At 39.7% G+C, this 13,653-nt stretch overlaps 1 pseudogene; it reads left to right on the top strand.

Annotated features, from left to right (window-relative positions):
- LOC139679147 (ran-binding protein 17-like) overlaps positions 1-13,653 on the top strand; it is a 126,355-nt pseudogene that overhangs the window by 88,536 nt on the left and 24,166 nt on the right.

Raw genomic sequence — 13,653 nt, forward strand, 5'->3', positions numbered from 1 at the left:
ATGAAATGTGTTTTCTGATGGGACTGAAAGATCACCTGTGTGACTTTGAGGCTGTCCCTTCAAGGCTGCACCAGTGCCATTGCCAAATGCCAGTCGGTTCCAGTGCAAGCATTTGCAGAAACAGGTTTTTTTACATGCTGATGACATGGATCTGTCTGGGGAACAAGTACCATTTATTATCCAAAACTTTCTGTTTATTTATAAAAGTATTTTTTTCATTTATCTTTTCTGTGATTAGGACATATGCCATCAAAAGTAATTGTTTTAAATAATAAGGGATTGTGGTCTTAAATGTTCTAAAGAATCTCTCTATTATATATATTTCTAGATGAAATTCAGGTATGATTTTAATATACCTTTGTTGTTTTTTCAGTTAGGATTTTTTTTTCTCACTAGAAGTTCCAAAAGTTTGTACAACCTGCCAGTGTAACTATAATGCTGCAAGGCTGCTTTTTCCTTGACCCCTGCCACTTACAGTCTCCTGAAAAACCTTATGGCAATTGACACTGGGAAATTCTTGCTTCAGAATGACACAGGAAGTTTTCCTACTATGTTAAAATAAGTGTGTAGTAAATTTTGCAGAGCATTTAACTTTTCACACACTCCTTTTTTGACAGAGGAAGTGCTTCCCTTTGCTGGGTGCCAGTGAGGATTGGAGCCTCAGGGACCTGAGGTGCTGAACAATGTCCTACACTCAGCTTCTCCTGGTAGTCTTTGGTAAGGTCACCTCCCATGTCCCTGAGGTACCTCACTGTCTTGTGTAGTGCCGTGAAGTTTTAGGGTTAATAAACCAATCAAACAGCAGTTTAATTGAACTTAATTAATAAGTTAGAGTTTGTATTTAAAACACTGCCTATCAGCTTCTGAAACTCATGACACTGAGCAGCAACATTGCATTTGGTGCCTTCTGTTCGAAGAAATAAGCAAAATGAGTTGGGTTTTTTTTATTAAATCTTGACTGGCAGAATTTAATTTAGTAGGAAAGAATGGTAATATCTGACTGCCCCATCCATGCAAGTGTCCAAGGCCAGGTTGGACAGGGCTCAGAGCAACCTGGTCTAGCTGAAGGTGTCCCTGCCCATGGCAAGGGGTGCAACAAGGTGAGCTTTAAGGTTTCTTCCAATACAAAGCGTTGTGTGATCATATAGTTCTGTGATATTGATATTTGCTTCAAAATGCACTTAGATTTGTGTTGAGCTACTTAAACCTTATACAAATATAATTAGACTTTGTGTTCCTTGTGTGTCCCAAGTTGTGTTTTTAATAATGTTGTGGCCATTAGAATTGCATAATTTTGTCCAAGATTCTTAGTCCAAGATATTTTGTGTGAAGTGTACAGTAACCAAAACAAATACAACAGCACAGGTAAATTTATGTTTAAATAGATTTTTTACTAGAATTAATAAATTTTAGTCACTTCCTTTTTCTGCACTACCAAAAGAAGTAGATCTAAGCTGTAGGAAAGGTCTCTAGGAGCTACTGAGTGTGGTTTGTCAGCATCCTGGACTTGCAGTCTTGCTCAGAGCCAAACCTCTCCATGTGAGCCAGGCCTAAAGCTATTGCTGTAGCCACACACAGCTCTGCCACAGCTCACCAGGGACACATCACTTTTCCTTCAAAGTCCATCAGGACCTGTATGTCCAGTCTGAGTTATAGAAAATGAACTATTTACCATGGGAGGTTTGTTTAGGATAATTTCTTTCTTTCTTTGTCAGGAGTGAAAAAGAAATGTATAGGCAGTAATTTCTGTTGCTTTTCTAAAACTTACACATTATTTTTTTAATAGGGCAATACCACAGAGGTTCCTAATTCTATATTCTTTCTTCTCTGCCTTTACTGAAATTGAAAACAGACCTAGAACATAAAACTTTCCCTCACTTGATGCCCAAAACCAACTGGTTTGTCACTGGTCACAATCAGCATTGGACATTCTGGTAGTTCTTTGGTTTTCTTGGCTTTTTGACAAATTATGGTTTTGATTCTGCCTTGGGAAGGGATCATCCTGAATTTGGATGTGGACACTTTCTTCCAGTGGTATGCAGCACCCTAGAAGAGAAGGAGTGTGCCTTTTCCTGTCTTGGGATAGTTCAGGTTCCTCCTGGCAACTCTGTGAGTGGCAGCTGAGGCCTGATCCTGCACAGGGCAGGACCCAGAGGACTCCTGCTAGTCTGTATGTTGGCATGGGACAATACCACCATGGGACTCTTTCTAAATAATTGGGCCTCATTTTTTTTTTCTCCAAGGAAAACCAGATAAGGAATTAAAGGGAGAAATCATCAGGAAATGGAATGCACATAGGAACAGGAGGGTAAGAGGAGGGTGGTGATGATCAAGATAGGGGGCACAGAAACTAATAGTATATTGGAACTGCCTGAGGAGCTGGATTGGCAAGGGAGGAGATGGAAACAAAAAGCTGCATTGGAAGAAGACACAAGGTCCAGAAATGCCAAATAAAAATACTGACTCCAGTGGAAAGGAGCAAAGGACACAAGTGAAGATGAAGAAGGATGGATTTCCTCAAAGTCCACCAGACTCTTTGCTGCCCAGCAGTAGCTTTGAAATCCAACACACCGGAGCCCCTCACCCTTTGGGGTTTGCTGCAAGTGCAGGTCCCAGATTTGGGCAGTTTATGAAAGCTCTTGAGCACAGATGGCACTTCCAAGGCTCCCTGACTGAACTGACCAGTGCAGCAGCAGTAAGTTACTGACTGTACTTCCTTTGCTTTTAAAAACCTGGAAAGCCCTTTGTTAGAGAGGAGCAGTTCAGGTCACAACGCCAAATGTTCAGGGCTGAGGGAATGCCAGAGCTGGGATTGCCACTGCAACTTTCCTCTCCATTGCAAATACTGGCACTGTTACAAGGCAGTTTGAATTGTAGGATCACAGTTATTTCTCTCAGAGGATGTTTGACACTTTCAGTCCCAAAGATGTGTCATTTGAGCTTCAGGAAAAGCTACTGAGAGTGCTTTGATTTTCTTTTTTTCTGTGTTGCTGCCCAGATTTCTCGGTCCCCTCTTTGCTTTCTCTTTGTTCTTCCTGGCATTTTTTCTTCTTAGCTTTGTCTGTCATTCTTCCTTTGCACTGGGGTTGATCTAAGCAGTATCCCTAAGGATGAGGGGCTGAAATTAGGCCCGTTTTATGGGAGTGTACATGAAATGTGGAAATCAAACTGCAAAGTTCACACCAACTTCACACAACGAGTTCAATGCACAAAGACTCCTCCTAACCTCACTTGCAACTTAGTTTGCAGACTTTGCCGATGAAGGGAGGAGGGAAAGAAGCCCTATAGCAAAGAGCTCTTTAAAGAACATAAATTAAATTCCTGCTCTGAATTAGTCTCCTGGGAATCGTGCAAGAGTCAGGCTGCCCTCATTAGGGCCCAAAGATAAGTAGTGAGGACCAATCCTCATGCAAATTGCCTTTCCTGAAGAGTCCACATTCAGCTCATGGTTCAGTGTCATGACAAAGCAAAATCAATCCAGACTTCCAGGATATCTCTCAGCTGTCTGACAAAGACAATCTCTTCTTCCCTACTCACAGCGTCTTGTTTCTTTTATCCTGAATTCATGCCCTCTGGAATAAATGAGGCAAGTGTCATACAAATAACCACAGCACAGTCTGGATTCATTTCCAGGGCAGATTCACTGTGTGTACCAGACAGATCGAAGGCAGGAAAAATAGTGTATGATCATAAAAGATTGTGATATAAATATCATACTCAAAATACACCTATGGAATGAGTCTAATTTATTATTGTTGTTTAAATTTACCATTTTCTGAGTCTTGACTTTCTTACGTGAATATTCTTGTAGAGCAGTGGACAAATGCTGTCAGGTTAACAGAGGAAAGAGAAATATGGGAAGGAGAAAGCTGTGAAATCTGGATATAACCCAGTCTCAAATACAAGTGGTTTGGAATCAACAATTTGCGTCCTTTGTTTATAGTTGAGTAAAAATACATCATATCTCAGGTTTTTGCTCCTGTAGCTCACATGGAGTTCCTGTGATGTCAAGTGAGATTTCTCTGTGGAACCCTCAGAGCCTGACCCTTCTGAACAAGTGCACAGATGTGTGTGATGCTTTTGCTGGTTTGGTTTGCTTTCTTTTCCTGTAGGTGACAATGAGGATGAGTTTGAGAATGTAATTCTCCCCTCTCGGTTTCGTTTGAAAGTGTGACTCAGATACTCAACAGTAGTTTTGAACAAAAAGAAGCAAAGGTAGGTTTATTTCCATTGTAGGGGAAGAATTTATTGATGAGGGAAAGTGCTGGGGGCAAGCACCCAGCAACAAGCTTGGTACTGTTTGTGTTGGACTCTGTTGATATGTGTACACCTGTACCCTTCCATGGATATGGACATGAATGTACCTGTCCACAGGTATCTAACTAGGAATGCAGACAGTAGGGATACAAAGGCTAGGAATACTATTCTAGATAAACTTTGTGCAAAGATTTTATACAGACCTTGGGATTTTCCAGTGCTTTGCAGAGCAAGTGACCCCATTTAAAGTTCATTTATAATCAAAGAGACAAATTTTTCCTCAGTGATAGCTTATCTGTTCCATGTGTAATATTCCCCTTTGCCATGTAAGTTTCCTGTTTGTGTACATTAACCTATTTATTTGGGGGTGTGAGCAGACATGTAACACTTGATAAAACACTGCTGCTTTAAAGTATTTTTTCCAAGCAAGAATTTATTATATAAATCAAGACTTTATTAAATGGCTGGGCATATATGTATAAATAGGAACGGGTCTTGAAGTATGGCACCCTTAAACTGAACAAAGTGATTAGGATAACTGATAGCTAAATAAGGTTTTTATGTGCCTGTGGGAGCCATATTAGGATTGATTTGACAAGGCAGTTCAGCTGTGGCAACAGACATAATATCTAACACAACATTATGTTTTATTAGTAAAATCCTTAAGTGTAGCAAGCTGTTTGTGTCAAAACAACAGTATATTTTAGGGAAGAAAAAGACTTGCTAGATAGGAGCTGCATCATCAGGAACGATAATATATTAGAGCACTATTGCATTAAAGAGATCCCCTTCTGCCACCACTGACTCAGTAGTTAACAGTGCCCACTGGAGTGCTCACTTCAGCTGCACGGGCTTGTTTTGAGGAAACCCTGACAGTAATTTTTAATTTGCTGTTTTAAAATATGATGGCGACTTAAATACTGCATCCTCATATACATCCACTGGTCTATTTTTTTGGTGTTTTTTGTTGGTTTTTTTTCACAAGAAAACAAACAGATACGCTGGAAGTATTTAGTAAATAATTTGGCTGCAATACATTGCTGACATTACCTGAAGATGGACAATTCACAGTCATGGCTTGAATTAAGCTTTTTTTTTTTAATGGTACTAAAGGTTATTTCAACAATTATTTTTTTCTAGTTTCCATTTTTGTTGTTGTTTTATGTATTTAATTGTAATTACTTTTCATTTACAAAATAGAGTCAGTTCATCTATCATCAATTCATCTCTCACGTGTTCAAGTTATAAACCCTAAAAATTAGAAGAGATCATTTGGTAGAATTACCCTTTCTGAAGGAAACTGAATTCTCTGTGTGAGGACTCATTTTATTGAAATAATTTTGCCATAGTCCTATCTGGATTGTGTGAAACTATCTTAGCTGAGAAATTTTAATGGCGTGCCAGTGATATATTCCTAAACTAGCAAGTTCTTAACGACCCTGGAAAGTGACTGCTTGATTACACTTTAACGGTATTTGCAAATAAAATCACAAGTAATTAAGGGGAAATCTCCAGGCTTTTGAGCAAGTTTGATGCATGATAACTGCCTGATTCAGCTTCATCTAGAGTAATGCTGTGTAGACAAGAGCTACTGAGATCAATAGCAACATAATGATAGTGGCAGAATTAAGTGAGTAACCTGAGAACTGTGTCTTCAAAATGCATGCAGCTGCCACCAGCCAGGGCCACACAGTGCACTCCTGCTTCCGTCCTAAATGTTCATCAAAAGACGCCCTGCAGGAAAATGGAGTTAGATGCTCTTTATTGCTGATCGTGTCTCTTGCCACATTTATCAGGGAAATTGGATTAGCAGTTGGCAGCTGCAGGTAGACAAGGTTCTGCAGTGATTAAATATGCAGCTTGGCTGCATTTGTTGTGACAGACCTTTAGTAAATTCTACTGTAAGCACCATCTGTCTAATTTGTATAAAGAAAACTTGCTGCTTTAAGCTACTGATAAAGAACTAAATCTGTTGCTTTATCATAAACAAAACTTTAGCTCTAAATTATCTTAAACACAATTTATTAGGTTAAAGATCTTTTTCTATCATAATGAATAAATATTATATGCAAAAGTGCTTTCAGGTACTTCATTTTGCAAGTACTGAAAAACAAAATCAGTTCAGTTCTTCAATAAAATGCTTAGTATTGCAATCCACAGGGAGATGACACTGTTAAAATATCACAATGAAAATGGTCTAGGACTGCCAAATTCATTTAATTTGTGGGTTTTACTAGGACTTTCTAACTGGCTAGGTGGGGTTTTTTTTGTTTTTTAATATTTCTGAAATATGCCACTGAAAAACAGTAGTAACAAGGGAGTTTTTTCTATTTAAAACACATTTGTAATCATTACATCTGCATACAAAGCATATGTTTAGATTTCTTTTCCAGGGAGATCAAATGTAATTGAAGATGGCTGAAGTAATTATGTGTGTATATGTGTTGCTTTGCTTTTTTCTTCTTCCTTTTTTTCTTTTTTTTTTCCCTTTTTTTTGGCTACTTCCTTATCCACATTTTTGTATGAATAGAAAAAATTTCCAGTATTAAACCAGTGCCTGATTTTCTCCTAAGAATGTCCGGGTTTCTCTTTACAAAGTGGTTAAGTAATCTATTGCCTGGGCAGCCAGAATCTCAGTAGTACTTTGTTTATGGTTGTGACATCATCAGGTTTGCTAGAAATGCATGGGAAAAGGATCTGAAGGAAAAGCAGTTAAATAGCAACATGCTATCTTTAGCTGGTTTGTAGAAACTCCATGCTGTTAAATTATTTAAAATCCTTGATTTTCAGCTTGCACACATTAAAAGTTTTCACACTAAGTGCCAAATGTTGCAAACAGCACTTTAACAGAATGATTTTGCTTTGATCCCTGTAGCAGTTCCTGAATAATTTATCACAGGTTATTGCCTTAATTCTGGAGAGGGATAGAGCAATAAAGGCAGATGAAAACACTCCAGTTGAAACACCTTGGGGCCTGCTCATTCCTCTGACACGGCTCTTTTGTTGGAACTATTTAGAGGTTATTAAGATGTGTCTCCAGAATTAAGAGTATGCTGTAAGGATGAAGACAGCCATCTTAATTCTAAAGACAAAGCACAATGACCCTTCACCTTTTTTTTCCTTTGTTGTTATTATATAGTAGAATTATGAGGGTAATATTATAGCTGCACCCAGTAGTGCCACTATGGTTAAGGGTCTGTCAGACTCTCCATTCCGAGACCCGTTTTGGGGATGGGAGGTGTGAGGAGACTCGTCTGTTTTAGGCTGTGTTAGTCAGACATTGGCACATGTTGGCAAGTCATAGGGGCTGTTCTGTAGATATTTAAATCTTCAGCTCCTTTCCTTTGAAAAAAATACAGGGAAAAATGTTCCTCAGGACTTTGAAACAAAATACTTGGATTTATTTTTTAAAAGGCTTTTTTATACTTAAATCTTAAGGAAACCTATCACTGACATTCAGGGAAGGATATTTCGAAAATGAAATCTGAACAAAATTGCTTCATTACTAAGAAAAGCAGTGTATGAAGTTCTCCTGACAAGCTCCTCTTGCTGTTTCCCTTGTATTTACTGTTCTTCACTCCTCCTTTCGCTCCTTTGGCTGTTGCTGGTGGTGCCATTCCCTGTTCCGTTGTCCCAGGAAGGAGCTGGGGGGGCAGCTGGGAAGGACATAGCAACTCCTTGTATTCTTCATTTTGCTGTGAAGTTTGCAAGGCACTCCAGATGCCATGGGATGACACAAAAAGGAGATGTAGAAGTGTATAATGTTGTTTGTCATTAATAAATTTTATGCACACAAGTGGGATTACTCATACTGGACTAAAACTAGACTGTCTTAAGATTTTAGGGGTTTGGGGGTAGGTTCTTGCTAACTGTGACCTAAGCAAGGATGGATCTAGGGGGACTTTTGCTCCTATTAGACTTTAGTGACTGAAATGCATCAGGACTCATCTTAGGATTCTGGAGGTTATTTTATAGGCCAGTGCTGACTCTGGTAATGTTATTTTACACAGTTGAGTTCCAGTGGATCCCATCCAAACCACTGGTTTGCTGGGGGTTTACAGGACAAGAATATTATGGTGCCTTGTAGTCTGAGGTAATTTTTTAAGAATAGTGTGACTAATGGTGTGGGCTTTTTAATAACAATATCTGTTTTCAAATAGTAGAAAACTAAGAAATGTAGTTTATGTAGTAGTTTGTCTCCTTTCTTTAGAATTTGAAGTCCAGTGGTGTCTGAAGTTGCCTGGTGTTTGTCTGGGACCATAGTTTAAAGAAAGTTGCACATCCACTTTTATTAATAGTTTTTAAACTCTCACAACTCAACTGGTTTTTAAGTATATTTGCAAAAGAGTGTTTTCTTACAACTAGTTTTTGGGTTTTTTATAAAGACAGAACAAGCATGTTGGAGGAATATGGATTGTGCTGGTTGTCCTTTTCTAAGCACGCAAATATGGGGAGCTCTTTCTCCCTGAGCAAGTGCTCGAACAAAGGCAAGTTCATGTCTTGCCAGGGGCTGTAGCTCCCCTTCTCCCCAGCTCCAGACTTTCTTTGTCCAGCCTTCTTTATATCCTTTTTTGTGGCTGGAACAAGCAAAAGAACCAATAACAGCCTGAAATATTTTCACTCCCTTGTATCCATTGCTGGATCTCTGCCTGCCATCAGAGAGAAGGATGAAGTGTTGCTGCCCAGTTCTTTTGATTCTTCGTGGTTTGGCCACCTTGTCTGCTAAACAGTCATTTTCTGTATGGGCAAAGCAGCACACCAAGTATGAAAATACAGATGAGTATAAAGTTACAATTTTATATTGCATCTTCTCAGTATTGAACACTTCCTCTCAAGTGATTTCAGAGTCCCATTAAAGTTAATGAGAGTTGAGACCTCTGAGCATCTTTGCAAGTTCAGGCCATTTCAATGCACAACAGAAAGGAAATGCAAATATTAAAATCCTCCCAGCAACCTCACCAGTGCTTGGTAGAGAACTGTTTGCCCTGGGATAAATCTGTGTGTGCCACCCAGTTCAGCCAGACTGATGGGGCTGTGTATGAAGAGTAGAAATTAGCCCTGGTTTAAGCTCACATGGAGCATTTTTAACAAGGCATCGGCCATAATTTATTCTTTATGTGATCAGTTAAAATGAACATATGAATCTTATCTTTCGTATTTCTCAACACTATAAATGTTGCAGTGTTAGCACCAAGTGGTGGTACATTATTGAAAACTATGGGTTTAAAGAGAGAACTCCTTGCTGGGTTTTTTGCCAAGCTTCTGTGATTATATTTTTTTTCCCGGACTGCAGAATTGTGGCCTTTTATTGTGAAAAGAAGTACAAACCCCACCTGCAACATATGGATAAAATTCATTAAAACTACTGAGTTCTCAAAAAGAATGTGTCTGAGTAACTTGAAAAGTTCGTTTATGTTGTTAAAATATTTTTCACTCACTAGTGGTTCTTAGTGATGTCTATTAATTATCCTGGAAACATCCCTTTAGTAGGGGCTAATTTTCTATGCATATAATGTAGTCTGCATTTGAGCTGGAAGGACTCTGAAGCCACACTTCAGTCATTAAAGGGGGAAAAATGCATCTCAGAACTAATGTTAACATGGACAGAAAAAATGGAAAAGTCTTTTTCTGAAGAAACTTAACTTGGAAAATTATTTTAAAAGAAATCAACAGAACAAAAAAGGTATGTTAAAATAACAGTACCATGGGAGTCTCAGTGCAGCCTTAATTGTAGTTTGTTACGAGTATCAGTTAGTCTTATACCTCATTCAAAATATTACAAGCTTAAATTAACATTTTATTATTATTATTACTTTAAATATATTAATACAGGAAGCACTTTTAAACGTTAATACACAGTATTCATGTATTACGTTTTAATTTGCGTTATTCATTATGAGAGCATATTGAATAATCGAAAGCACTTCCTAAGCATTTTGCCAGTGTTACCCCTGGAAAACTTGTGGCAATCATTTGTCCAAGGATCTTTGTGTTTTTTCTAAAAAAAAAAAAAAGAAAAAAAAAAAGGAAAAAAAGGTTTGAGCGAGACCTTTACACTAATGAATCAAAATCAGCTCTGTGGTCATCATTGGCTGATTATTCCCCCATCTGCTCCGTGCTAACGTGAAAATCAATTAGTGGTCCCTTCCCGCTGGCAGCCCTTGTGGCGGGGCTGGCGCAGCATAGCCCGTGTGGGGCACAAAGTACGCCTGTCCAGGGGGTGTCCTGGGGGTGGTGTGTCCTGTGTCTGTCCTGTGTGTGTCTGTCCTGTGTGACTGTCCTGTGTGTCTTGTGTGTCTCTCCTGTGTGTCCTCTGTGAGTGTCCTCTGTGTGTCCTGTGTATCTGTCTTATGTGTGTCCTGCATGTCCCCATCTTCTGTATGTCTGTCCTGTGTGTTCTCTGTCCTTTATGTGTCTGTCATGCATGTCCGGTGTGTCTGTCCTCTATGTACCATGTGTCCTGTGTGTGTGTCCTGTCTGTCCTGTATGTCCTGTGTGTGTGTCCTGTCTATCCTGTATGTCCTGTGTGATCATCCTGTGTGTCCTGCTGTCTGTCCTGTACGCCCTCTGTGTTTGTCCTGTCTATCCTGTATGTCCTGTGTGATCATCCTGTGTGTCCTGCTGTCTGTCCCGTGTGCCCCGTGTGTCCTGTGCGTCTGTCCTGTCTGTCCTCTGTACCCTTTGTGTCCTTGTGTGTCCTGTGTGTCCTCCTGTCTGTCTCATGTGCCCCATGTGTGCTTTGTGCCCCGTGTGTCCTGCTGTCTGCCCTCTGTGTCCTGTGTATCCTTTGTATCCTGTGTGTCCTGTTGTCTGTCCTGTGTGCCCCGTGTGTCCTGCTATCTGTCCCATGCATCCTGTGGGTCTGTCCTGCATACCCTTTGTGTCCCGTGTGTCCTGTTGTCTGTCCTGTGTGCCCTGCGTGTCCTGCTATCTGTCCCATGCATCCTGTGGGTCTGTCCTGTGTACCCTTTGTGTCCTGTGTGTCCTGTTGTCTGTCCTGTGTGCCCTGCGTGTCCTGCTATCTGTCCCATGCATCCTGTGGGTCTGTCCTGCGTACCCTTTGTGTCCCGTGTGTCCTGCTGTCTGTCCTACGTGCCCCATGTGTGCTTTGTGCCCTGTGTGTACTGCTGTCTGGTGTGTCCCGTGTGTCCTGCTGTCTGTCCTACGTGCCCCATGTGTGCTTTGTGCCCTGTGTGTCCTGCTGTCTCTCCCGTGTGCCCCATGTGTGCTTTGTGCCGCACAAAGCCTGCTCTGTGCACACAGGGCTGCCAGGCCCCTCGCATTAGTGTAATAGTGTGGCACAGCAGGGAAGAGGAAACAAAGCTAAATGAACTAATGTGTAATGAGCTGGAATTACAGCACAATGGACACCGTGCAGTTCACTGGGAAGGACCACGCAGAGGGCACTTTTTTGTTGGGTTGCACTGCTAATCCAGCACAAATGCCCAAGGAGGTTTCTTTCCTTCACAGGTCCTTGATGTTTTCATAGAAAGAGGGGGAAAAAAAGCCATGTACCTCCATTTAGCTTCACATCAGAAGTGCTTAAAAATTACTGTACAAGTGCTATCTGGGGAGATTTCTTTCTCTAGTATGAATCATGTCTTTAATTCAGTCAGTTACTTTCTATTTATGTCAACTCTATTAATATCACAACACTTGCAGTCATCTTAATCCAGAAGAAAATGGATGTCTAAAAACAAAATCATAATCTTTACTTTGTAGTTTTCTTCAGTAAGTAATGATAATGAACTCTGTTTGCTTTAAATATTGTATACATTTTTAAGCCAACACATACAATAATAGTCCTGGGTATTTTCTTAACATTACAGAGAAATATTTTGTATTTTTATAAATACAGTAGCAGTAGTTCTCTCTCAGGCACACAGTCATGTTGGTAATAAACTGCTGAAACACACGCTATGAAAATGTTGGGTTTATAATTTAAACCTCACAAAACTATAAAAATTAATTATGTGTTTGTTTTGTGGACGGAAAAAATAACACTGAAGAACAATTACATACTTCACAAGAAATCAAGCTTTAAAAAAATATTTTTATTCTAAGCAAATTAGGAAGCTCTCCTATTCACTAATAATCTTCCTGGTTAAGAAACAGGAATGCAATTGCAACTAAGAAATTAGCCTTTCAGGACTGAAAAGCTGCACAGCAGAGCCTGATGTTCTGAATGCCACCCTCGGGTGGGGGCGAGTAGGGTGTCCTGGTGACCATTCAGAAACCCCCTGTGTGAGACCTTCCCGAGGCTGCAGAGGTTCTGTCTCTGTGCAGGCTCAGCTTGCAGAAAGCAGAGCCAAAACAGAAAGCAGTGTAATCTTTGTCTCCTAAAATCACTGGAAAACATCCCTTATTTTCAGTTTTAGTGGACTAGAGGGAAAAAAACCCAAACCACCAATACCAAAGCACCCAGGTCCTGAAGCCAGGCTGTGAATTAGCATCTCATTTTCTCGTGGGCACCACTGGGTACATTTAACTTCATTAGCACCGTTCGTGCTTGTGTTACCCTAAAACTTAATAAAAGGGGAAGATGTGTAAAAACAGATCAGTGCTGCTTCCATTTCAATTTGGTTTTACTTTCGTTTTTCCTCGTACAGCATGTCATTTTCCTGTGCAGAGCTGCAGATCTCCAGCTGTGGGAGGAGTAACAGATAACCTTCTCTCCATCTGAAAGAAATGGATACATCCATGGAACTGGCTTTTTAGGGAAGGATATGGAGTCCTCAGTGCTTTTTCCCAGTTTTTTGATATTAATTTATTCCTTCCACTTCATGAATTAAGTTTACTTCAAATAAATAAAAACAGCTTCCGACTTTTGGATTTCATTATTCCATATTCACAATAAAAATAGATGGAAATGTAGCTTTATGTGTGGAATTCAAAGCTCAGGCCTCCTCAGTTCTTTTTACTTTGCACAGGTTCAGAATATTTTTCTTCCTCACTTTTGTCTGTAAAGGATAAGCACATGGTTCTGTTCAGTGGATTCCTCCACCTTTGGAGGAGTCCAGCTGCATCCAGGTATTGATCCCAAGCATTACAGCAGAATGAGCTGCTTTTATCACAACTCTCATTTACTGCTGTAGGTAAAGGCAGAAAAGTAAATGGGAGGAGAAGGGAGGGTCAGGTGCCAATTCTGTCTTATCAAGTTTAAATATCCTTTGAGTAACACATTTCTTTGGTAGTTACAATTGTTTCACCAGAAAATGGTTTTAAAAGCAAAGAAAAACTGTTTTACAAAGAGATTTTATTCTGTTATGTTTGAGGCCCTAATATTTCAATATTGAAAATTGCAAATACAGAATATTAGCCAAAATAAATCCATTTAGTTATATTTGTTCAATAAATAAACAATATAAAGAGGCAAGGGATAAAAGGCTAAGCTTT

This window comes from Pithys albifrons, chromosome 15, assembly GCF_047495875.1.
Source record: "Pithys albifrons albifrons isolate INPA30051 chromosome 15, PitAlb_v1, whole genome shotgun sequence".
Classification (NCBI taxonomy): Eukaryota; Metazoa; Chordata; class Aves; order Passeriformes; family Thamnophilidae; genus Pithys; species Pithys albifrons.